The sequence below is a fragment of the Ptychodera flava genome, chromosome 7, assembly GCF_041260155.1.
Source record: "Ptychodera flava strain L36383 chromosome 7, AS_Pfla_20210202, whole genome shotgun sequence".
NCBI lineage: Eukaryota > Metazoa > Hemichordata > Enteropneusta > Ptychoderidae > Ptychodera > Ptychodera flava.
In genome coordinates this window covers 28,826,368-28,851,383 of record NC_091934.1, presented here as the reverse complement: position 1 = coordinate 28,851,383, position 25,016 = coordinate 28,826,368, and the positions used below count along the sequence as shown (strand labels likewise).

Genomic DNA, 25,016 nt, shown 5'->3' with positions numbered 1-25,016 from the left:
GTCCCAGTTTGAAGATTACTTATAGACGAAAACCTCGAAAATATGAAATGATCATTGACAGGGGCTAAATAATAAATTTACTACATATGGCAAAAACAATGTCATAGACCTGTGTTCGATCTGTTATATCGCCTATCAAACGTTTCCTCCAATAAGAAGTGTACGTTGTTTTATGGTCAGATTTTTAAATTTAAGTATCATTGATATTGAAGTGAATTTGGTGTTAAAACAACTAACACTGTGCTGCTGTTTAATTATATGGTTCAACCTTTTTAGGGAACAGCAGCAAGTTTATTTTCGTCACTTATGGCAAAATAACAAAATTGGTCATCTGTACGAATCTTCAATGATATATCATGGAGACGCATTGTTCAATGCCAATCCTTTAATATAATACTTATTCAAATTCTCTTGAACTGCATATACATGGCTTTGTGCACTCTAATATTAGATATTGCGTTTTATATTATATTCTTCGTTGGTAACTTCAAGGTTGTTCCTATCTTTGTATTCATTACATACATTGCCAAAAGATCTTATCATACGAGTAATGTAGCTTGTTGAATGTGAACATTGTCACCAATACCGATGACAAACACATTACAAGACTATTTTAGCTGGATCGCACCTTTGAATTCCTGTACTTCAAGCGCTAGATCAATTCTTCCGATCTCTTCCATAATTGCACGCAGTTTATCTGTTTTCTTGGAAGACACAACACCCTTAAGCTCCAGTTCCTCTATCAAACTGAGTGTTGATTCAATACGACCTAGAACTTTGTCTGATAGAGCCCGATTAACAATTCTTGATTTCTTCATTTTCAAAAGTTCGCCTATGGAAAAATCATATTCACAAGTTCTGAACATCTCAGATCTTTTGACATGAATGGGGTTGAGCTTGAAACCAATCAATAAACACATCGCTTGATGCATTATTTCATGGTAGATAATTTCAAATAAACGTAACTGCTGCTCCCATTACAGCATTGGAAAATCGTTTTGCATTTGACATGTCAATAGCATCAACTTTGATGTCTTACAGGGGGAGTAAAAGTAATCTCATCGCAGTTTTGCAAAACCATGACACGTACAACTGAACGAATTTTCATCTGATAAAAATAATGATCACTAGTGGATATTAAAGTTGTGTAATACAAGTTTGCTTCTGAAGGGCTTTCTAAGTAGTGCTGTAAAACTTCCAAGACATGAAATATGCCCGTAACTTTCTTAAATTCTGGAACATTTTCACAGGAAAGCACTTACAGTATAAACATGTGGTGTATAAAATCTTTGTTTGAAATTAGGTGCTGTATATATATATATGGATTGAAGCCTGTTTAAAACAAACATTTTACTCTAAACTGCACAAATGAATGATGGCATATCATAGGGGAGGTTAGTACAGGATCACGAAGTTTACTTCAGGCATATCAACATCGGTGAAGCCGCGGTTAAAGTCTTTACTTTTGGTTAGAGTTGTTTCTATTAGTGTAGCCGACGTATGGACTTTGTGTTGTTTTGGACACTAGTTGATTATTCCACTCTACTGAGTGTGATTCATACTGATTGGATGTAATTACATACTATAGAGATTTTATACTCCCTGTCAATAGTTCATTCAGTATGGCTGGATTGGTTGTATCTTAATATTTTACAGTTTATAAGCCTTCGGCTAGATTTTGGAAGGGATGATCATTTGCATAGATATTGAAATGTATCCATTTTCTTAGTGTGGATTTAATATCGTGTTTTCTTCTCGTTTCGTAGGTGATTCTTTCGTAATTAAAACATATCGTTGAGATGTTATCCGAATACTGTGTCAGTATTTCCCTTTCGTTTCTGCTGGTTAAAAGGATGATACATAATCCATTACGGAATAGTTATTTTATACTTTATATTTCCGTTTCGTTTCAGAATCTACTGATTTCAAGTATGAGACACAGTTTTTCACGGAATAAGTACAGGGGTACCTAAGAAATCGCAGTTTTGGCAGACAAAGAGATGCAATGACTATGGACGCAGTAGCTTTAACCATGGGTCTAAGAAGTCGCTTCAGGAAAAGAGTTGTCGATGCATGGTTATCTGGAAGCCGTGACGAAAAACCAAACGTTTAGATGAAAATTCCAGTGTTGGGGCGCTTACAACATGGCGGCAGACAAGGCAGAAACTGGCGATGGTAAGACTTTATTGCCACATCTTTACTATCTTTGTGTTGAGCATCGTTAAAAGTAGCCCGTACAGTATAGAATATGTTAGAAAGTGTACCAGGAAAGTTTCTGCGTTCGTTCGTTTTTGAATAATGGCTGAGAATTCAGTGTTCCCTTGTCAGCCCACTCAGTGATTGGCAAACATCCATACAGTCATTACCAGTTCTGAGTAGTTAAATGGACATATCGAATGGATGACTTTTTGAACATGTTAATGATTATTGCTTCCTAATTTCATGATCTTGATCTACTTTTCGAATTATCATAATAATGACATGTAGAGCTGAAGAGACAGTTAGAAATATGTAAAAAGTCGGAGTAAAACCCGTCACACCTCTGCTAAGTTCCAGTGTATGCACATTTTCTTGCCTTAAAATTTGCATTTACTGTAATACATTCAATATTTCAAACAATCCTTCCTATCGTTGATGAATCAATAATCATTGACCAGTTCATTACTTTGGATTAGATAAAGTATTTAAAATTAAGTGAACTTGGGCTCTTCTCCTACCATTAACTCTCTGTCAGTGTTTTAAACTTTAACAGACATGATGATGAGCACTGTGTGTTAATTGTTGGTGATTTTTATATCTTTTCACTGACTTCCAACTCTGCACAGTGTTTACACATGTACATGAACTACATTACCTAGAATTCAAACGACTGTTTTCAGTTATATAATTTGATTACTTTTAATTTGTTTTTCATCGTATCAGATGCCATATGAAACTATTGGCTGGACACTGTTGCTGTGAGAAGCCCAATGCAATCTGCAGAAGTACAACGATATAGTGCACTGGAAACTGGTGATGACAACTTATTATAAGCTTAGAGGTCTTTGGTTGTTTTCTTGAAAAAGTCATCCCTAAATGCAAAATTCTGACTGACAATTATTGAGATTGTCACCAGGTTTACACTTTTGTAGGTCATTAACATATTTTGGTCAATGATAACTTCATTTGAACAAATTCTATAATACAAATGATTTCCAAAGTTGAAATTTGCAAACAAGATCTTCAAGAGTCGTATAAGATGCGCACGACTAAAGGAAAATTTACCATTCATTGGTTTAATGTTACTACTACAACCATAACACTTCCATGTAGTGCTGGGAGAACTCAACTCAAAACACCATCGGCTACCACAACAAGAGAAGCTGGCTTTTGAACAGGCCACACTATTCAATGAAAAACATATCAGGTCAAGGTTCATGGCAATATCTGAGCAGAAGTAGCGAATACAAATCTGAGAAACACCACTGTCAACTGTAGTGGAACAAATAAGGTGATTACCTTTATTCCAAAACATTACAATTACAATTCAGTAGAATTGTTCCACAAATTAAAACACATCTGCATGAAACACTGAGTTTCAAATACGGTCTCTCCCTTCATGATCAACTTCTTCATCACAAAAATAGCGTCAATGACACTTTGCTCACATTTGGCTACATGTGGCAACCAAGAATGAGTGTATATACAATATTTAACACGCTTCTATGTACCTTAGCATGTGATATTCACAGTCAAGTGCATTTGAACAAATTTTGATGCACCGTCCATTGAAGTATGAAATGGTTGGCAACTTGCAACTGTTGATCACATACACTTTCACAATACCATGCAACCCAGTACATCATAACTAGTGATAAAATCATCCATACCAAACTAAAGGTGTCCCCTATAATATTGCAATGCATAAAATTAATGTAGACAATATTTTGTCTCTATACAGTCTATGGTTGCACAATCGAAGACTAAGGTAAGATGCAATAATGGGCATTCCTCAAGCTTCTACTGTTAATGAAGCTGCCACACCTACATCATAATGGTATGTCCAAAACTGCAATCAAGTTAAACAAGCATTGCAGTGTCAACGACAAATGAGGAAATTTCCAAAAACAAACATATATACCAGGAAGCCTGAAACATCAGATATATACATCTGTTTTAAAGCTATTCTCACCACATTTAAAAAGCATCAAACTAGGGATTTGTATAGAAGCCATTACTTGACTTACACAGACAAATAATTCCATAAATATACAATATGACAATGGAAAAAAATACTTTCAAACCAAAGTTGGAACAATTTTTCACACAAAATTATCATATTTACATCCACAGTTGTAAAAGTTGGTAACCTATAACCTGACCTTGCTTGATTAAGCAGCAACGTTTACTGTCAATACAGACGACACTTATTATGAATGTACTTATATTATCCTTCATCTTGAAAATGAAAGACTGGCTGTTTACAAGATCTCAATAAAATAATTTCTTTTAAATTCACTCATAGCGACTTCAATGCAACACTTTTTGTACAATATGGTATGTTAGCTGCCTTGCTAAGACAATCTGACCAATGTTTATTGAGATTTTCACCAAGTTTTCACTTTTGTTGCTCATTAGCATTTTTAGTAACGCTGACTTCATTTGAACAAATACTAATTTGCAGTTGATCATGTACATGTTCCATCACAAATACACAGGTAAAATGTGCAGCAATTCTCAATCTTTTGCAATTGGACCAGGGATTTCAAGAATATCATATTTGGCATTAAAAAAATAAAACATGCAAAACGTGGTACCCCAAACTTCTTTTAAACACAAAATACAGATAGTTCCATGCTAATTTATTTGTAAAACAGTGTGTCAACTGCACTGCAAACTTCTGTCTTCCAATTCACTTCTATTTACTGTTACAAATTTCATCAATATTTTGATATATGGTAATCAAATAATCATTAGAACTTAAAATCCAAATTTGATACCTGGTATCTGACATGTGACTCTCAAAAACAAGACTTTTGACAAAAACTCGGTAAGAAATTCAAAAATACATACATACAAATGTTTATGCTTTTCAATCAAAATATCGCATACATTGATCTACCTATCATACGTACCAAATAATAAAGTAATCACTCTCTTATCAATATAACTTGCAGATTATGAAAAATGTTTTTTTCCTTATTCGTATATCAACGCCTAAAAGATGCCATTGGATTATAGATAACCATCTATGCATGCCAAAGCTGGCCACATTTAATGTGGAAATTATTCAGTTATGAGTCTCAACAAACTTGGTCTACAGAAAGACTGGCGAATTGATTGACATACAGACAGACGGACATACACAGACTGGCTGTGATGACATTGGCTTCTTAGTGTGCTTTGGCCCATGGACAGTGATAAAGATATAACAAACAGCTGGATGTTATGATGAAATAGTTATATATACAGGCACTGAGGGTGAATATTATACATCAATTTGATTAGTTTCTTGTCCTCTTTCTACTTATGTGATAGTGTTTAAAAGGCAGTTATGTGTACAGAAATACAGGCAAACGGCTACCTTTTCTTGATTTTCATGAACAACAGATAACCTTAATGCTTAACATACAACTAATGTTTACATTTTGATCATACACCAGATACATAGAGAGATTTCAACATACAACCATTAACTCATACACCCTACAGGAAAAAGTAAACATTGTTTTTTTCCAGTGCAACTCGTGCATCCTCTTTTGGAATAACTTATAAAACCAATATGTCACAAGGGTGATGACACTTAGATCAACTTAAGAATTTTAACTGTGGTGAACTTGAGTATTCCTTTCGAATCCTGACCTGACTTGGAATCTTCAACTGACATACAGTGCATTGTGAAATGTGTGCACAAAGACATGGGTTTGACCATTTGATATTCCTGGGGGGGGGGGGCTGAAGATTGATGAAGTAGCAGTATTTTCTATTTGATCCACTGTAGAGTACTTTTTCCACTCTTCCACCTTTCCTTTTCTGGCAGATTCGTTTGTCACTGACATTTGCTTGGAATCATTAATCTTCCAGATTTCCCCATCAGGATATCAAATGATCCACCCTTTGGTATCAACAATGTTTACATAACGCGATAAAATGACAGGAAGTGTAAGAGTTATAATTACAACAAAAAACAGGATAGTTGGACAGTCTCATATACATTATGTTTACTTTTTGTACGTCCCACACAAGTTCTGTAGATAAACATTGTAGATAAAAAGAACCGACTCATTTGAGTGAAATACTAATCATGTAACACTCCACTCCAATGTTTATTCTTGTATGTCTGTAAAAACAGATTGGCATCAGTACGTATACATTGTTTTATGGTTTGTTTAGCCAGATTGATGTCCTAATTAACTTCGGTCTCTACGATCAACTTGGATAAGTAATTTAGCAATTTCTTTGTGTGTTCTATCCAGACACTCAAATGAGTAGGTTCTTTTTATCAACAATGTTATCTACAAAACTTGTGTGCCACGTACAAAAAAGTAAACTACATGTATATAAGACTGTCCAACCATCCTGTTTTTTTGCTGAACAACCTTGATACTCTCAAACATTGAAAAAAATTGGAATATACACAAAACCAAAACCTGCTAAAATCACCTTCACCTGTACTTTCTAATGATTCTTTTACCGCATTTTAACACCAAATACAGTGCTGAATGCTGAATAAATCAACACATTATGTATTCTTAAATCCCGTAGGTATAAAATTGCCATAAATCAGAAAATCTTTTCACAAAATAATATTTATTATAATTTTGTTCACATCAACACAACCTGAAAAAGTTATGGAATCAATAGAGTGGACTATTTCTGTAAGTTTTTCCGTCAAAAATTAGGAAGCTTCACAAAAATAGGAAATTGAAGATGTCTCTCTGAAAATTTAAAAACAAGCGACCTGGCAGCTGATAGAGCTCCTTTGTGTTATGTAGAGAATAACTTTTGTGACAGTTTTGATGAAGGACTAAATCTTTGACAGCCCAATTCAGGTCAGCCAGACCACAATGGCAAAAAACAGCTGCAAAAATATGTATTTGAAGAAGATATAATTTGAACATATTAAATTAATATCGTCCACAGGAATATTTCTACTCAATTAAAAAATACATTATGTGAAACAATTTTTTTTACTATTATGGCAAAAATTGTCCCAAAATACAAATTGCAGATTTCTTCCTGATCTCAATGTTTCACATAAAGATACACCCTAGGAACCTGTATACTAAACATCAAAGCTATCAAATGAGTAGTCTTTCGGAAATGCATTTTTTGACCAAAAACGACAAAAAATGCCCCAAAAATACAAAATCACATTTTTCTCTACCTTATGAACCTGCATACCAAATATCAAAGGCATCAGATGAGTAGTTTTGAGAGAAAAACAAATTGACCAAAAATTGGGAAAATTGCCCGAAAATTATAAATACAAAAAAATTACTACAATTTTTACAAACTTGACTGAGGTCATCCCGAGGAATATAGATACCAACTTTCAAAGTAATCGGACAAGCAGCTTCAGAGGAAAATATTTTTTGACTAAAAACTAAAAGAATTACCCAAAAATACAAACACGCAAAATTTCTTCCACAGTTATACACACCAAATTTAGAATACCTAAAGGAACCTACATACCAAGTTTCAACTAAATCTGACCAATGGTTACTGACATTTAGCAGTTTGCAGGATTTTTCCTATTTTTTCCTCATTTGCATATTTTTGACACTGACATGTTCATTTATGCAGATGCAGATGATTCGAAGCTTTATAAAACTATATGTGCAGATGATTCGAAGCTTTATATATGCAGATGATTCGAAGCTTTATAAAACTATCCAGTCAATTTCTGATTGCACATTGTTGCAGGATGATCTTGACAGGGTTGTCCGTTGGTGTTCAACATGGAAGCTTAAGTTAAATATTGACAAATGTGGCTTCATTAGTTTCACTAATAAGACTAGGATGATTATTTTTAATTGCTCAATTAATACAACTCCAATCACACGTTTTACGTCAATCAAGGACCTTGGTGTCATACTTTGTGGCTCCATGGATTTTTCCGAGCACATTGATACTGTCGTCAAAAAAGCAATGCGCAATCTAGGTTTCTTAAAACGCAATTGTCAAGATTTCCATAATGTAAAGTCGGTGAAGGCCTTGTACATTTCTTTGGTACGGAGCTGCCTCGATTTCTGTTCTGTTATATGGAATCCATGGCAAAAGAACCTAGTTGATAAAGTTGAACGTGTTCAAAAGAAATTTATCAGACACTTATGCTTTAAACAAAACATACCTTACTGTTCTTCAAAGTATAGAAAATTATGCAAATTTTTCAAACTACCTCCCCTTTTTAATCGTAGAAAAGTTTCTGATCTCTGTTTTATACAAATGTATTCATTCTGTGGTTAACAGTTCTTATTTAACACAAATCCCACTGAATTTTCAACGAACTCTAAGGTTTAACTGTCCGTTTCGGGTACCAGCAACCAGAATTAATGTTCGCAAGTACTCTTTCATTCCACATGCTCTGTCCACTTTTAACGAAATTGCAAAATATAATCCAAATATTGATATTTTTGACAGATTTAGTCTTTTTAAAAATAGTGTAGAGAATTATTTTTATACATGATCTCGTTTGTGAATCGCAATTGTCTGTTATTATTGTATATATTGTTTTATTGTTTATTTTGTGTGATTGTGCTTGTATTTCTTTTTATGTCGAGCGGAGCCTGTAATTGGGAATTTATTCCTGTTGGTCTTCCGAATAAATAAATAAATAAATAAATAAATAAATAAATAAATAAATAAATAAATAAATAAATAAATAGATAAATAAATAAATAATTTGAAAAAATTCATATCTCCACCCCTTGGTGCACCTGTATACCAAATACTGAGACGGTAGCTGCTGCGGTTTGGGAGTTTTTGATCTGGACGGATTAACAGACATACATAAATACATACAATCAGAGATGTAAATGAGATGCAAATGAACTGATTCACCTTATAAGATAAGCTCTCTTTGGTATACCAAATGAGAGCTAAAAATAAAGCTGTTTTCATTGTCACTGATTGACAAGCTATTTCGGATATTTTTTTAAAGTCAAGTATGAAGAACATTAAATATATGAATGTTTCTCAACATGTACATTTTAGAATGATACGCAAGAGTCTTAGCCAACCTGGCAGACCCTGCTGTCTTTTCACTCTTTGTTGATTGCTTTAAACATGATGATTTCATTTTAACTTGAAAAACAAAATATTTGAGTCATATTGTATGTCTATGATATTGTGAAAGTTGTTCCAAAATGACATGTTTTAAATTCATCATCATGCTCTCAATAAACAATATTTTACTGACTTGTGATATTGTCAAGACAGCCTTGTCACATCAAGTACTTGGGATCTCAAGTTCACACTGTCCTGGTTTTTTTTTCTCATATTGAGTTGAGTAGTTGTAGCTCTTTTTAACTGAACAAAGTTATCTAATGCAGGTTTCATTTTTTAAGAAGTCTATTTAGGTTGCCCTCATAACAGTATCTATTTTCTTGGACTGCTTAATCAATTACATATTCAAAAGTAACAGTAGCTGTAATAAGATAGATGTATGGCAAAATGAACAAACTAAATCTTCATGATTGTTATCTGCTGAAGTGTGAACTGTGACACAGTTGCTTCCTTCCGTGTTGTCATTTGAAATTGTGTGCTGCTTCCATAAACATTTGCATTGCCATGTTTGATTGTTTTACTCTAACAATAATGGCATTGGTATGTCATCTTCTACTTAATTGCTTTGAAAGTGAAAAACATAAGGTTGACAAAGTTACTCTAATTACTGTGACAGGTAAAATTATAATCTTACATGAGACAAATTGGCATATGGAAAACAAATAGTGTGTTATTCCAAACTAGTTAAAAAATCCACATTACTATAATTCCTTCTCTAATCATACACACTCAAAAACAAAAGTGGCTAACATATGTACAGTACAAGATATATTTGGTCTGCAAGTTAATGTTGTATGACATAGGTGATAAATAAGCTTTACATCATCACCTGAACATATGCAGTAACCCGACAGTTCTCTATAGTACAAAACTAAAGCTTTATTTTGGAAATAAATAAAAATACAAACTAGAAAGTTGATCAGACTTTATCTTATGTCTATCCACAGAGAGAAAACGTTTAGACTTTTTTTCCTTGAGGCATTTTTAATTTTCAGTAGCTGTGAGGTAGAATTAAGGCAAACAGAATGAGTATAAATTTTCATATAACTTGTTTTTCAGAATCTCTTGACCTCAACTTTTTTTACAATAATAATGGCAAACTCATATTATTTGAAAACATCATGACTTCTAAGTAACAGGATAATTACAATAAATCTCATTGAACATGGATGGCTATGTCCTACAACATTTTATGAAAGCAAATTAATCAGCAAATTCAAAAATACTTTCCATCAATTTTAACAATGACTCAACTGCATAAAGTTGATATCAAAAACTTGATATCTTACATCTGAAGTAGCACAGAAATTAGATAAGATGACCGTGGATAAACCGATGTACCCTGAGGACATATTCTTCTGACATGTGTTATTTATGGTCTAGCTAATAAGCTCCTGTTGAAGTTACACTGTACTGACTATGACGCGGGAACACTGAATTCTCAGCCATTATTCAAAAACGAACACAGAAACTTTCCTGGTACACATTCTAACATATTTTTACACTGTATGGGCTACTTTAAATGATGCTCAACACAGAGATAGAAAAGATGTGGCATAAAAGTCTTACCATCGCCAGTTTCTGCCTTGTCTGCCGCCATGTTGTCAGCTCCCCAACACTAGAATTTTCATCAAAACGTTTGGTTTTTCGTCACGGCTTCCAGATAACCCTGCATCTACATCTCTTTTCCCGAAGCGACTACCTAGACCCATGGTCAAAGCTACTGCGTCCATATTCACGGCATCTCTTTGTATGCCAAAACTGCGATTTCTTAGGTACCCCTGAAGTATTTTATTCTGTACAACTTGCCTTTTTAGGATCACATATTAAAAATGAAACAAATATGCTATCGCTGATTTACTTATTCCATAGTTGATCCCTTGTATATCGACATAGTTGAGTTTACTCCTTTTAGCTCCGAATAACATCACTCGAGCATTCATATAATTTGATAGGTCTCGGATTCTTCAGCAAATGCATGATGCTGGTTCATTTGCAAGACGTTGCTGTCTCGACATCAATCTCGTTCACAACACAGAGCATGCCATTCACTACGTTCTCCATGCGAGGAACTGGTGGAAAGTCATGCCTTTCTTTCATGTGTATGTCAAGTTTTCCAGCCTTTTGAGGCTGCAATAACATTGCATCCGACAGCATTAAAGTAAAAGTTTGTGTCGGTCATGAAACCGGGCAACCAATATTTTCATACTAGAAAGTGTCGCCCAATTCCAGTCGAAAATATCTCCCAACTGGTATTCCAAAAATGTGACCCATTGTTAGTAATCTTATGCAATATCATTTTCCCCCGATATACTGCACAAAATTTCATGAAACTTTTCACAGACGACATTCTTAGAACATTATGATGATAATGTGAGTGTCATGTCAATTATCTGCTCATTTGCATATTTAATTACCTTTGTAATTAGTGACATTACTCTAAAATTTCTGCACCAAACTTGATGATAAATTCAACAAATATTGATCTGATATAAATCGAATTATACTTAGAAGCATTGGGCAGTGTAAAGTTAATAAGGAGCTCATTTGCATATTTTATGAAGTTTTGTAATTAGTCATATAACTCCCATATAACTGCACCAAATTTGATGAAATCTGCTGCAGATACTGATCCGACAAATATCTGTGGTGTAAAGCATTTAGTTGTGTGAAGTTATAACTGTGGAATTAGTGATATTACTCCAAAATTACAGCATTAAATTTGATGAAACTTGCTACAGATGTTGATCTGATAGATATCTAATTGTACTGAGAAGCATTGAACAGTGACAAGTTTATAAAGAGCTCATTTGAATATTTTATGAAGTTTATAATTAGTCATATAACTCCGAAATAACTGCATCAAATGTGATGAAATCTGCTGCATATTTGGTGAACCTGCTACAGATATTGATCTGATGAAACATTGAACAGTTTCAGGTTAATTAAGGGCTCATTTGCATATTTAATGCACTTTGTAATTTGTGATATTACTGTACAATTACAGCGTTAAATTCAATGCTGATATGATGGATATCTAATTGTCCCATGAAGCATTGAGCAGTGTCAAATTAATTAACAGGTGATTTGCATATTTAATAAAGTTTTGTAATAAGTGATTAACTCTCAGAATACTGTGCGAAAGGTGATGAAATCTGCTACATATAGTGACATAATACATATTTGATTGTTCTGTGAAGCGTACTACTATTAATGAACCTGTTGTAAAACACGTGAGCACATTCAGTTCACATCTGGTTGAGGTATGTAAGGGTGCCGGAAATCGACAAGTGCGGGGCCAAAGTGAGGGCCAGCACAATCAAAGTGCGAGCGAATGTGAGGGCTTGAAGTGAGGGACGCCTTGAACTGATCAAATTCGAGCTCAGGCATACGAAAAATGAGAGTCAAAGTCGTTTTCAACGTTGAATGAAAACTTACTATCTCCAGAACACAGTCGCCGCGTGGCCTTTTTTCTGTGAACAGTTGAACGGCTGAGTGCGGAACGAGTACACAATGACCTGCGTACAGATCATGACCCATTACATCACTTCCGTCTTTTTCGTTAACCTTTTCGTGTTTTTTAGTCATTGCATTTCAAATATCACAGATCAAGGTGAATTTAGTACTGATTTTCGCATGTCTCAACCCTCAAATACGCTCTCAGTTCGATTGTGAGAGCCCTCACTTCAAGCCCTCACATTTGCTCGCACTTCGATTGTGAGAGCCCTCACTTCAAGCCCTCACATTCGCTCGCACTTTGATTGTGCTAGCCCTCACTTTGGCCCCGCACTTGTCGATTTCCGGCACCCTTACATACCTGTCTGGTTTGACAATGGCGAGGAATCTTTACGCTTATTCTATTCTATATCAAGGTTTTCCTGAAGTATGGGGACAGTTAACATTCCTACGTTACTGATCCATATATATAGAAAAAAAATGACCCATTCTTGCGGCACATGCTCACACACCTATCTATGGGAGTAGGGGGAGTCGTTGATAAATTCACTGAGTAAACTTAGCACTCACTTCCGGTGAAACAAGGCGCAGGTGCAGCGCCCCTAGTGGTGAAAGACAAAAAAATGTTTTCCATATAACTTGCGACCGCCGTACACCAGCAAGGTATTGTTCGACTGTACTCGCTATTCTTAACTATACTTGACCTCCATTTATAACTTATTTCTGTAAATAAGGGATTACAATAATGTAATTGCACATACCTGGCTTTATTTCTTTGTCAATTTTGTTTTTCAACTCATCCCAGTCATCCATGGTGATATAACGATGAAATGCCTAAAGAACAAAGTAATATCCGTTGACTAAAAGTCATCTCACACAAAACGTCGTAGCTCTGCGGTTAATAGTTACATACGCGACGACTCGTTCTCGCAATGATCCGGTTTACAAGTCAAATGTATTTGCTGATGATCATATTTCTATCCGCAAATCACCTTACCGTACGTCGCCTTGCCATTTGTTTTGTATACCGAAAGTAGTTATTTGAGGAGAGTTTCAGATGATACCAGCAATAATAATCTTCTAATGTAACTGTATTCATTTAACTATCTCGCGATCAGATTATGCTGACTAAACTTTGCATTGAATGTGAAAGTTGTTAACAAAGTGTTTCAATTCCAACCACTACACAAAATCATGAATGTATGTACATCAAGTGAATGATATTCTTCGAAAGGATTTGCGGCCATAATATAGTGTGAGTATATTCCAAACAGTAGTTGAGTTGTATGCTGTATATTTTAAATAGCCGTAAATAATGGCTTACTTGCTATTTACTCAAAAATTAACATAAAGACATGGGTATTAATATTTACATTTATATCTCGCTTCTATCATGGTATTTATGTTAATCTTTTGAACATGGACTTCCCAGATATATTAAAGATAAGCAAGGGACCGAAATTTTGCTGAAGTACTACCATTCATTCGTTTGTATCAAGGTCGGCATTGGATTTAAATCGAAATTTTCTTTGTGACATCTGCATAACATTTATACTTGTAAAGGTGAGTTTAATTCAAATCAGACATACGATAAAAGGCCATATCTCTGTCGCAAAATGCGTGACTTTTTCGAGACAGCGTTCCTCTATTTTTCGCATGTAGAAAATCGACTCGGAGATGGCGTTTTATTTCATACACATATAATGCAGCGTCTTCAACGTCTACTCTTGTAATGGTGAATGGAAATTGTAACTATATGTCACATTGATCGCAACTATGTTTTAATATCTAGTGACGCAACGAGAACATATTAATTTGCGATAACAAAATAGAGTGAAGAAGTATTTGCGAGTGATTTTGCAGCATTAGAAAACAGAGGAAAATTCCAAATTGGCTATGCAAGAAGCTATGAATGTGAGGAAACTCCTTAAAGACTCCCTGCGAACTCGTGGGTCTGAGACATTTAACATTTCAGATTAGCTAGGGATCAATTTTGAGGAAGTTCTGATTGACTGAAGTGGCGAGAAATCGGCCACAGTGCACAGTAGAAATGAAACAGTATAGATTTGAGAAGTCGTCAAAGTCAAATGACTGATAGACAGTATATTTTCTCGCAAAATAACATATTGAAAAAAATAAATTATTCCGACTGCCAAACAAAAAATTATTTAAACCAAATGGTCACTTGATGTAAAATAGAATTAAAGCTCATGTAACTGTCATTGATCGATACAAAATTATTACATTTTAATAATAATTCTTTTCTAAGCCCCAAAATTTAACATTTGTTTAGATTACACATGCGTTTTTTATATTGATTAGACGTATATAATCAGTTTTATTTAGCGTAGAATGTCATTTCAATTGAGTTTAAGGAACTCCTTTTTTATATGTGTCGATAAAAATGACAAAGAAATGTTTTTGGTCGGAAAATTATCTCTTTTATAAATTTGTCGAATTTTACCAGAAAAAGTCCTGTTCCGCAACGTGCCATCTCTGCCAACATTTATCATATTATATTTAATATATATTTACTTAAATAGACAACCAAATGTCAACCAAACGAATGATATCTATTTGAAAAATTGATTTTGTTTAGTTAAGGTATGTTAGTACACGAAGCCGTGCTATGTTATAATGACATACTTGTGAAGTAATGTAACATGATTGAACGCAGCTAAATAGCGGACACTAGACGCGTCTTTACGCGTTCAAAATGTACGTGTTGGTGTTCAAATTTGAATGGCTCGTGTTCACATTGTTAACACTAGTGTTCATATTATTAACAATGGTGTTCTAAACCTGAACACGTAGTGTTAACAACCATCTCCTTCAAGTGTTCAAAAACTCAGCATCACAGAAATTTTACAATACTGTGAAACAATTAACAATCTTTTGCTTTTTTTACTTTACAATGGCTATATTAAATTTACCACTGCCTCGCTGTCCGGCAAAACTTACACGGATTTTGGTGTACCGAATTTCCAGCAAAGTGAAAAATATTTCCGGTCTACAATTGCTGAAAGCATGTTTTTTCTTAAAAAGAAAGTATACAAAATAATTTTACACGTTTATTACGTGTTGAAATTTTGAAAATTTGAAAAGAAAATCAGAAAACCACCATGAACGTTTTAATTTTAACATCGGCGTGCAAGAGGCGTTCCATTTCTAAACACTTGGTGTTCAAGTTTGGTGCTTTTTCCTATCCCATGATGCATCAAAACGGAAGTTGCGACATTTTTCTTGTAAGCGCACCCTGAAGTCGTGATCGTGCGGAAGCAAGACCAGAAAGGATAAGTTTTCTCTCCAAAATAGTAAAAGGTATTAGATTTTGAAGCATCTGTATTAATATCCTTCGAAATTAATCGTATTGTACTTTGAAATAGCTTAACTACGTGAAGAAACCTTTTTTTCTTTCAGTGGTTGGTATACCAACAACAAGCTGTAAATACGCAGTGGTACTTTGGCCATGGCCTATCGATCGATCTCACTCGGGTCAAGGGTCATCGCAACACAACTGTAGCGATAACCCTTGACCTGAGCGCGATCGATACGCCTTGCATAGTACCGCTGCGTAATCACAGCTAACACATGTATTTTAGTAGAGACAATCGCATGTAAACAATCAATTAAACATTGTAGAGTATAAAATGTATTGTTTCAGCATAGGGGAGTTTGGCTTTTTTATTTCAATCAGTTGATGAAAAGAAGAAGCCATTATTGTGTAACAGTATCGAAAAGAGGCTCTGTATATGAAAGTCTCCCCTTTTCCTTAACCTAATCAGCCCCTTGTCTTTCATTTAAAGTCTCATTTCGCCATATTACCTATTGTTTCATTATTTTCAGGATGTAAAACGTTGGATTTAACTGAAAATCGAAGAGTTGTTACAGAAGCTGGTGGTACAGATAATGAAGAAGATGAGTGTACAGGTAGCTGTCTGGAAACAAGCTTGAGAACCTCAGTTCATCTCTAATGTAGATTTAAACTTCCAAGGGTCAGTAACTGAATTTTGATAAGTTTCTGTATTTTTTCTGAATTAATCTAAGCTTTGGTAGCATGCTATGATCAACTAAATGTTGCCGGAGAATAAGCTTTCACAGACGTGTAGTCTCCCTTATCAGATGCAAGGGTGGAATGAAAAATAAGAGCTGAAAGCGACGGAAAATTCAGAGTAAAAATGTCCACTCTGACAGAATTACTGAATTTTCTGAAATTTTTACTCTGAATTTCCTGTCACTTTCTGCTTCAATTTTTCATTCCCCCTTGCATCTGATAAAGGAGACTTCAAGTCATTGGAAGCTTATGCCCTTTAACATTTAGTTGATCATAGCATGCTACCAAACCTAAGAGAATTTTGTATTGTAGCTCAACACGTCTCTTGTTCTTAGCAACTGGTTTTTAGCTTTGCCGTCAGCTAAATAGGTGGATGTGTAGCATTGCCCTCAAATTTGTACATCCCAAGGTTTTTCTTCAAAACAACCTGTACGAATCCTTTAATATTTGGATTACAGGTCCCCAGGGATTACCCTAATCACATATGTTCAAATTATGATGAACTATGCAAATTTATATTTTTGAGGCTAATTTTGCTATTTTTGGCAAAAAATTTTCTTCTCTTTTACTGACGTCTTCAATATTTGGTAAACATGTCCCTAAGAATGACCCTAGTCAAATTTGTGCTAGTTGTGATGAAATATTCAATTTTTATATTTCATGGCAATTTTTGTCATTTTGGTCAAAAAATCTTTAAAAATCTTTTCAAAACTGCTAATTGAACAGTTTGATATTAGGACATAGATCTCTACTGATAGCCTTTTCAAATTTTTCAAATATGCAGAAATTTGGAACTGTGTATTTTTAAGACATTAAAGACATTTCAGACATTTTTAAGATATGAGGGATTACCAGAATGTGATATATATACGTTATGATGAAATCTACATTTTTTTAATTTTAAGAGCGATTTTTACCATTTTTGGTAAAATATTTGTATAAAAATTAATAGCAGGGTACACCAGAATTTGAAAGGTCTTTACGAATGTTTTTTATTCTGAGAAGTAGATTTTTGAAAAGTCACCGATTTATTTCATTGTTTATTTAAAGATATTACAAACAAAGAAACCTTTTTGTTTATGAAGGACTTTGTTGGACAAGGAAATATGTTTTACCCTGCCAAGGACCAAGTCTTTCCCCACTTTCTGCATGTTGTGCATGTGCCTTACCGTGACACTTTGACAACTTGACATGTTGTGTTTACTTTAGTGTGGACCACTATATACCATGTGCACTAGAGAAGCCTTGACTAACTTTCTTTTCTTCAAAATTTACAATTGTTTATACAAGATGAAATGTCTTTAAGAAATCATCTTACAACAATGGAGTATGCATTCCATACATATACGTGTTTTCAACACAATAAGTAAGCCAGATTTTTAGCTTTTTCAGATGAATTTTTGTACATTTTAAAAAAGTATGAACCTTAAATCGTAATCCAAAATATTTAAGTAAAACCTGTTTTGTCATTACTTTGTTCATATTTTTTAAAACGATCTACAGTGTTCATGGGGAGTTTTATGACTTTATATACAAATTGGCAGTAAATTATTGTATTTTACTCTAGAAATACTTTGTGTATTTTTAGAATAAAATAATTTTATGAATATAGTGGTCTGTAATGTTATTTCAAGGCTTGAACATCCCCTGAACGCCCAAAATTAAAGGTGTTTAACAAGCGCGCATCATGTGTTCTAGCCTTTAACACACTTATCGTTGAACGGCGTCCATGCGTTCAAAAAGTGTTACAGCCCTTTGAACGCGTAAAGCGTTCAATTTTTTGAACACATTTCCTGTGCAACGTGTGTTCAGATATGGAACACCATGTGTTCAATATAATGTCTGATGAACACGTAGCGTTCAAAATCTGCACACGTGTGTTCAAAAATTGAACGTTAGTTGAACACGTAGTGTTAAATTTATGAACGTCTAGACGCGTTCAAAAAGTGTTACAAAAAAGGCGTTAATTGGTGTTTTATCCTTGAACACTTAACTTTACAGTGTAGCCGGATCGCATGTCCTTCATATCAGCGGCACCATACCAAACTGTTATAAGAAAATGAAACACTTACTGGCCGTGTTCCGTTTCATTCTTTGTTTTCTACCATGCGGTAATTAAAATGAATGCGGACACAGGTCACAATAAATCTCGCTGTCTTGCACTTTGTACCGGTGTACACAAACATGGCCGTCATTGGTAACAGGGATCAGAAACCCCGGTAAAGTGTTACTAAGACCCTAGTACAAGTACAGTGTAACTGAACAAAACGACCCTACATTGCCTTGAACTTGTTGAAACTCGCTATTAGAATCTCGGGAGAAATGTCAGATCTAAATAGTGATTCGTAATGTTTACTACTGATTGAGTGAAGCTTTAGCAATGGGTATGGCAAGAGCGTCCTGCTATGTCGCAGTCGGTGTTTTCCTATCGTCACTATAGTACGTGGTATTGCATACTATTATTGTCGATGTTTGCTGAGCAAGATTCAAAACTTTCTCAAAAAACACACTCTGATCAGGCAGCTAAGAAAGAAGAAACACAACTGCTGATTCTTAGAGTTATTTCAGCAACGGAAAAGCTCACCTACCTCGGGTATGCTATGGCGTGTATTCAATTGTGTCCCGGATGTTGAAGTATAGGCTGGACTTTGAACACTCAGAGGCACCTACGCACTTTATATTCTTACCGTGGACTCGTCAATATAACGCGTGTATGAAATGCATGATTCGAGTTACATGTCACGTGATGATAAAATGTGAGCAAGCCGGTCGTGCAATTTGCAATAAGCGGGGTTGCGGGTACTCCGGATACTGTGAGATGTGCGGCTACAACATACATGGAGCGTAATTAAGGTCAAAATTAAAACACACTCGTTAAAAATTTAGACCTCATACTTTTGATTTTAAGTGGCATTTCAACTCCCAAATTCTTGTTTACAACATTCGAAGTCTCATTTTCATTTTTTTGACCACACAACCATTTGTGAGCTTTCAAAATTACATTAGCAATTTTCGTACCTCCACTTTTAAATGTTGAAAATCGCATTACAAACTTTCGTACCTACTGTTGCCAATATTCGAAGTCGCATTTCCAACTTTCGATCTCCAATCTTTGATTCTCGAAGTTTCATTTTTTTCCTTCTTACCACCTTTTAGTTATACGTTCGCTTTGAACAGCCACAAAGTCTCGATGGATACTGACCAGTGACGGCATGCCGAAGACAAGAACAAGGCCAATCAGTTGGGTAAATTTAAACAGAGCACTGTCGAATTCTTGATGTGGCTGATCAGTTTGGTAAGTGGTCAGTACTACCTTGAGCCCCTCCTTCCCTCTGATGACCTATGTTTCTTGGTGCATCATGAATTAGAAATCATAAGATTATATGCTATTCGTAACAAATGTCTTACTCGTGTTCATCAGGAAGTTTTAATCTTGCCAGCAGTGTTTGAAAAAAATACTTGGGACGACAGTACAAATAAAAGGAATTATATTTTTAGAAATGATAGATTCTGATGCTGCCATGTTCGTAACGCAAGAGAGAGATAGACAAAGCCTTAATTGGACTGTGGTTGATAACCCTCATAAGTAGCATGTATTACTACGATTGTTTCAAAGCCGGATGTGCACACTGCTGGTGTCATCTTCTGGAGACTACATGAACTCGACATGTTGCAGAATGTTATGGTTTGGTCCAGGTCCTTGTAACATGTGTAATTTCGTTATAAATCTAGAAAGGCCTCCTATTATGATTAGGTTAGTGTTCGTACTACACCTATACAACTCTTATCATAGAGTATAACCTACGGATAAACTTGAAAATCTGTTAAAAACCAAGTTTAGTAATGTTGAAAGCGTGCTCAATAAAGAAACATGCTGCACGGTCTTGTGGACAAACGTCATTTTGTTCATTGTCAGGTTGTACAGCAACCGATTGTCATGATTATTATTTTTCCACGGTGGCATATACTCAAGTGTGAAGTAGTCTCCAAAGTGTTCAGTCTGGATAAGTTTACTGTATAGCAAGAAAGATTTAAGGTACCAAAGTTGGACTTTTCTACTGATATAAATCTTTGAGGTTAATGCAGAGAGAGAAGTAGTTCATTAGCGGTGGCTAGAAAGACCATCATAAAGACAATTTATCATGCATATATTTACTTGTATTTATTGAACAAATTTCAATCTCATTTTTAAGATATCGATTGATAATCGTTACACCTGCCTTGTGTTGGCGTTTTATGTCTGATTTTTACTTTATCATTGCTGAAAGCCAATAATATCGAGTTTTGAATGTGAAAATTTCACATCACAGACACATATTGTTTGATGTTTCATTATTTGTTCACATGAAACTTGGTCACCTTTTCTCTGACATCTTTCTTTGCATAAATACCATAATGTCTTTCGCCTGCTGCTGAGGAGAAGATTTCCACGTCTAACAGCTTTCTGCGTGGACTGTTTTCTTTTCTACCCGTTACACACGTAACGATAAAAGGGCCCCGACACTTTCACAAATACTGATTGCGCTTACAGTTCATTTCATGCGAGCTTTACAACCTACTTTCAAAGATAAACGTGCTCAATTTTCAGTATGACAAGCTGCGGTGTCACAGCACATTTAAAAGTCACGGACTCGTCAATTAACCACGATAAAACAATCGCTGTGAGTCGATCTCTCAGACTTGATCGTCGAACTATAGTCGAAATATTTTGTGATCCCCACTAAAATGTCACATATTTTGCTGTACTTCATTCTACATCACATCAGAGAATAAATACCACAGATCAAAATATGTATACCAAGGGCACTATGTTGTTCTGAATTCATATTCTGAATAGGGTACTAATGATTCTGTCTAATTAGCAAGGTTGTTCAATTCAAAATTTAGCTTGAAAATAAACTATATAAAAATTCGAACTCTAGTGTTGCCTGATAAGTGTGTAAGAAAATGATAAAGCAGTCACAGGAAAGGATTGGTACCAATTCTTGTTCCTCAAAATTTTAAAACACCCCTTACCTGGTGACGTTCAAAGGGTACGTGTATTGTATCAATTAAGAACGATAGAGTGACCGTGTTAAATCTTCAGTTTGTGACTAACAAAAGCAACGCAAAATCTGTGCAATGAATTTACCAATGACTATACCAGACTTACTCTTACCGATATACTGCCATCAATTAATTAGTTGGTGAACTCTAATTATCATACATGCTTGTTTCACACAGTGGGTTTTAGAACTTACAAATGCATTTATTGCAATTGATAGATATCATTGAGACAGTGGACAAAAATTAAACAAACCATAACTGTAATTCTATTTTAACCAAACAAAAAAAAATTTAAAATTATTCTGAGATGATATATCGGGTTAAGGAAAAACATTGTAGCCAACATTTTTTTCTAACATGAAGGCATGTCGAAATTTACATTGTTATATCTAGCGGAAGAGGTAGATGCAGAGATGGACCATTATATCCTGGGGGATGCTGGCCAAAAATGGGGGATATAAAGACGAAAAACGGAAAAAGAAAGTTCTGTAGCCATGCTGACTTTTACGAAATATGTTAAGGTCAGCCGATAAAGAATTTGCATATATCGACAAAAATGAATGTATAATAGGCAAAATCCGGAAAATAATATATGTCAAATTTTGGACCTCAAAAAATTACATGTCAGCTGTTTGACCACTGCCTGTCAAATTTTATATTGCACAACAATGACATCTACGGAAGGCTATTGGTAAAAAGATTCAGTGTTGGGAAATTTCTTATCGACAAAGAAACATATAAATCAGAAGCGGTGGGGTTGGGTATATGAAAGTCATTAACTTACAATGTTGGTAACATCAAATCGACGAAGGAATCTATCAATACAACGGGTGTGTGTTTTTTGTAATCATGAAAGAAGCTACGATTGTTTGAACTGGGACAGTAGAATAAAAATATTTGAAATATTTTCAACTCGAAAACACCTGCTTACATTACAAACCTCTCTCGAAAGGTTGTCAAGGTTATCAATATTCAAGATAGCTTGCAAATCATCTACCTACATTGTAAGTGACGACGTTGGTTTTTGTGGTTGTATCAAGCATATTTCAGGTGGTGATTAATTTCTCTATATATCAGTTTGTTATTCCTTCATTTAGCTATTTCTTCATTTTGCCATTTCGCCGTTCCGCCTTTTCGCCGATTAATGTCAGTCGTTTTTTATGTAGGAGGCGTACAAATGCCTGTGCCACCAGCTGACCTTACCTGAGGTCATGTTGGCGCTGTTGAAATATTTCATCTGGTTTCAAGCTCTGGCGGTCGTTAAAATGAACGCAATTGGTATTCTAGGTAAGTTTGCCGGCCATGCACACCTTCATTAGATATACATTAAGTTGAATTTCAAGATCAAGATCATGACTGTGTTGGCGATCCCTGTTTTCATTGCCGTTACCCAAATGTGCATAATAAATACACGATAGACTGTTTTGGCTGCGGGTACGAAGTATGTGCTCAGACTATGTCTCACTTCCGCCTACAATTTCAGTATTTAGCCAATATTTCGAATACACCTTCATTAAACAGTCCGGGTTATGTCCATATAGAGGATAGTAGGGAAGAGCCAATGGCGTACCGTATATGTAATGAAATTAAGGCAAGAACCAATCACGTACTGTATATGTACAAGGGTCAAAGGTTACGTTGGTTCACTTCGTTCAGATCGCGATATGACCTGACAGATCCACCGATCGAGTGAGACTGTTGGCTACCCGGAAGTATCTTAGCTCCAGTCGATTGGCGACGTTCTACCGTGTTAAAAATTGTAAGATTTCTTCAGGAATAGTTTTCTGAGTTTCTTAACCTTGAGCATATTCGACAAAGAGTTATTGGACGTTTTTCGTTCTCTTTCCAGCTTGTGGTTAACTTCTCGGCGATTGATCCGGCGCGCGTTTTTCTGAGCGAAGGGTCAATCGTACCGGGCAACGCATGGTGATCGAAAAAATCGTGCTCCATCGTGCTCCGATGACGACTAAAACAGTTGACCCATCTTTGCAAAGCTTGAAAAATTCTCCATACTGCAAATGGCAAGGTTAAATTGAAATTTGACCAAAATAGGCGATATTTGGCGACAAATAACTTACTGTAGATTTACAAGGGTCAAATGCTGATTTCTAGGAGCCGTACCCGGCCAGGAAATCCATCCAAATAAGTAATTTTCAATGTACTAACCACTTATGTCGGTCACCATCTCGGCCGCACTGAACATTGTGCGTAACGTGTACATCTAAAAACTACCCAGTGCTAAAAATAAAGGGCGAAATCAAGCCGAAAAGTTCCAAACTCGTTGCAATGTACGAGCTAAGGTTTGCAAGGTTAATTATTCATGACGTTGCCGGCGGCAGGTTCGCTGATTGGTCAATCGTAATATCCTCTCTATGGACATAACCCGGACTGTTAAAATATATATCAACGGTCAGCGAGAGCAACAATATTTCAATGATGATCTTAATCCAAGTAGGGATTTAAGTTTTCCTTTTAATCTGCTCTAGAAAATTACTTTCGGTTTGATACTGTCTGTCGTGCATGTTCGGCCTTTCATTGTGATAAAAGTTCAAAGACCTCTATGGTTTGTTCGCGGACGATTACTGCTGCTATATTTACGCATAAGCAAGAGCTATGTAGAGTTACGCGGACTAATTAATATTTATTATTTCAAGCTGCATTGCGTAGATTTCTGGATGTCGATCTCAGTCATGGGAACGCTCCTCCGGTCATTGTTGATACGCGGAAATGGATGTCATCGGAAAAGCCAATGCAGGTAGGGACTTCCCCTCAGTCGCTATGACGTCAGCCTAACAATTACCTGTGATAAAAACACACACATGACCCGTAGGCCACTTGTGCCTAGCGCCTACGGTCTTTTTTGCTTGGTCTCGAGAAATTATTATTAATCGGTTGATAAATTATTGGTTAATTTAAACTTGTGAACGTCCAAGCTGCGCTTTGTCTTTCCCGGTTAATAATACATGCTTAAATTTTCCTGCTTTGTGTTCCCATAGACAGTCTAGTCGAATGTCACTAAATTGTGAACACGATAGCGATGCACTTGGTGCATCCAGACCTGAGTAAACATACATGTACTAAATTTAGCATTTCACACTAAGTAATGTCTTTCTCCTGTGTTTTATTCTATTAGATGTGATCGAGGCATTTAACAGATGTTATTTATTTCATTGACCTTAATGTTACAATTTCA

The 25,016-nt window shown here is 35.3% G+C and overlaps 1 long non-coding RNA gene across 1 annotated transcript; it reads right to left on the bottom strand.

The window, feature by feature from the left end:
- Positions 1-471: 471 nt before the first annotated feature.
- On the bottom strand, positions 472-19,408 carry LOC139136189 (uncharacterized). Its single transcript, XR_011553142.1, has 3 exons — positions 19,366-19,408; positions 13,485-13,557; positions 472-832 (listed from the first exon to the last, which is right to left on the bottom strand). It is a non-coding gene; the product is annotated as an uncharacterized lncRNA (long non-coding RNA).
- Between the last annotated feature and the right edge of the window lie 5,608 nt (positions 19,409-25,016).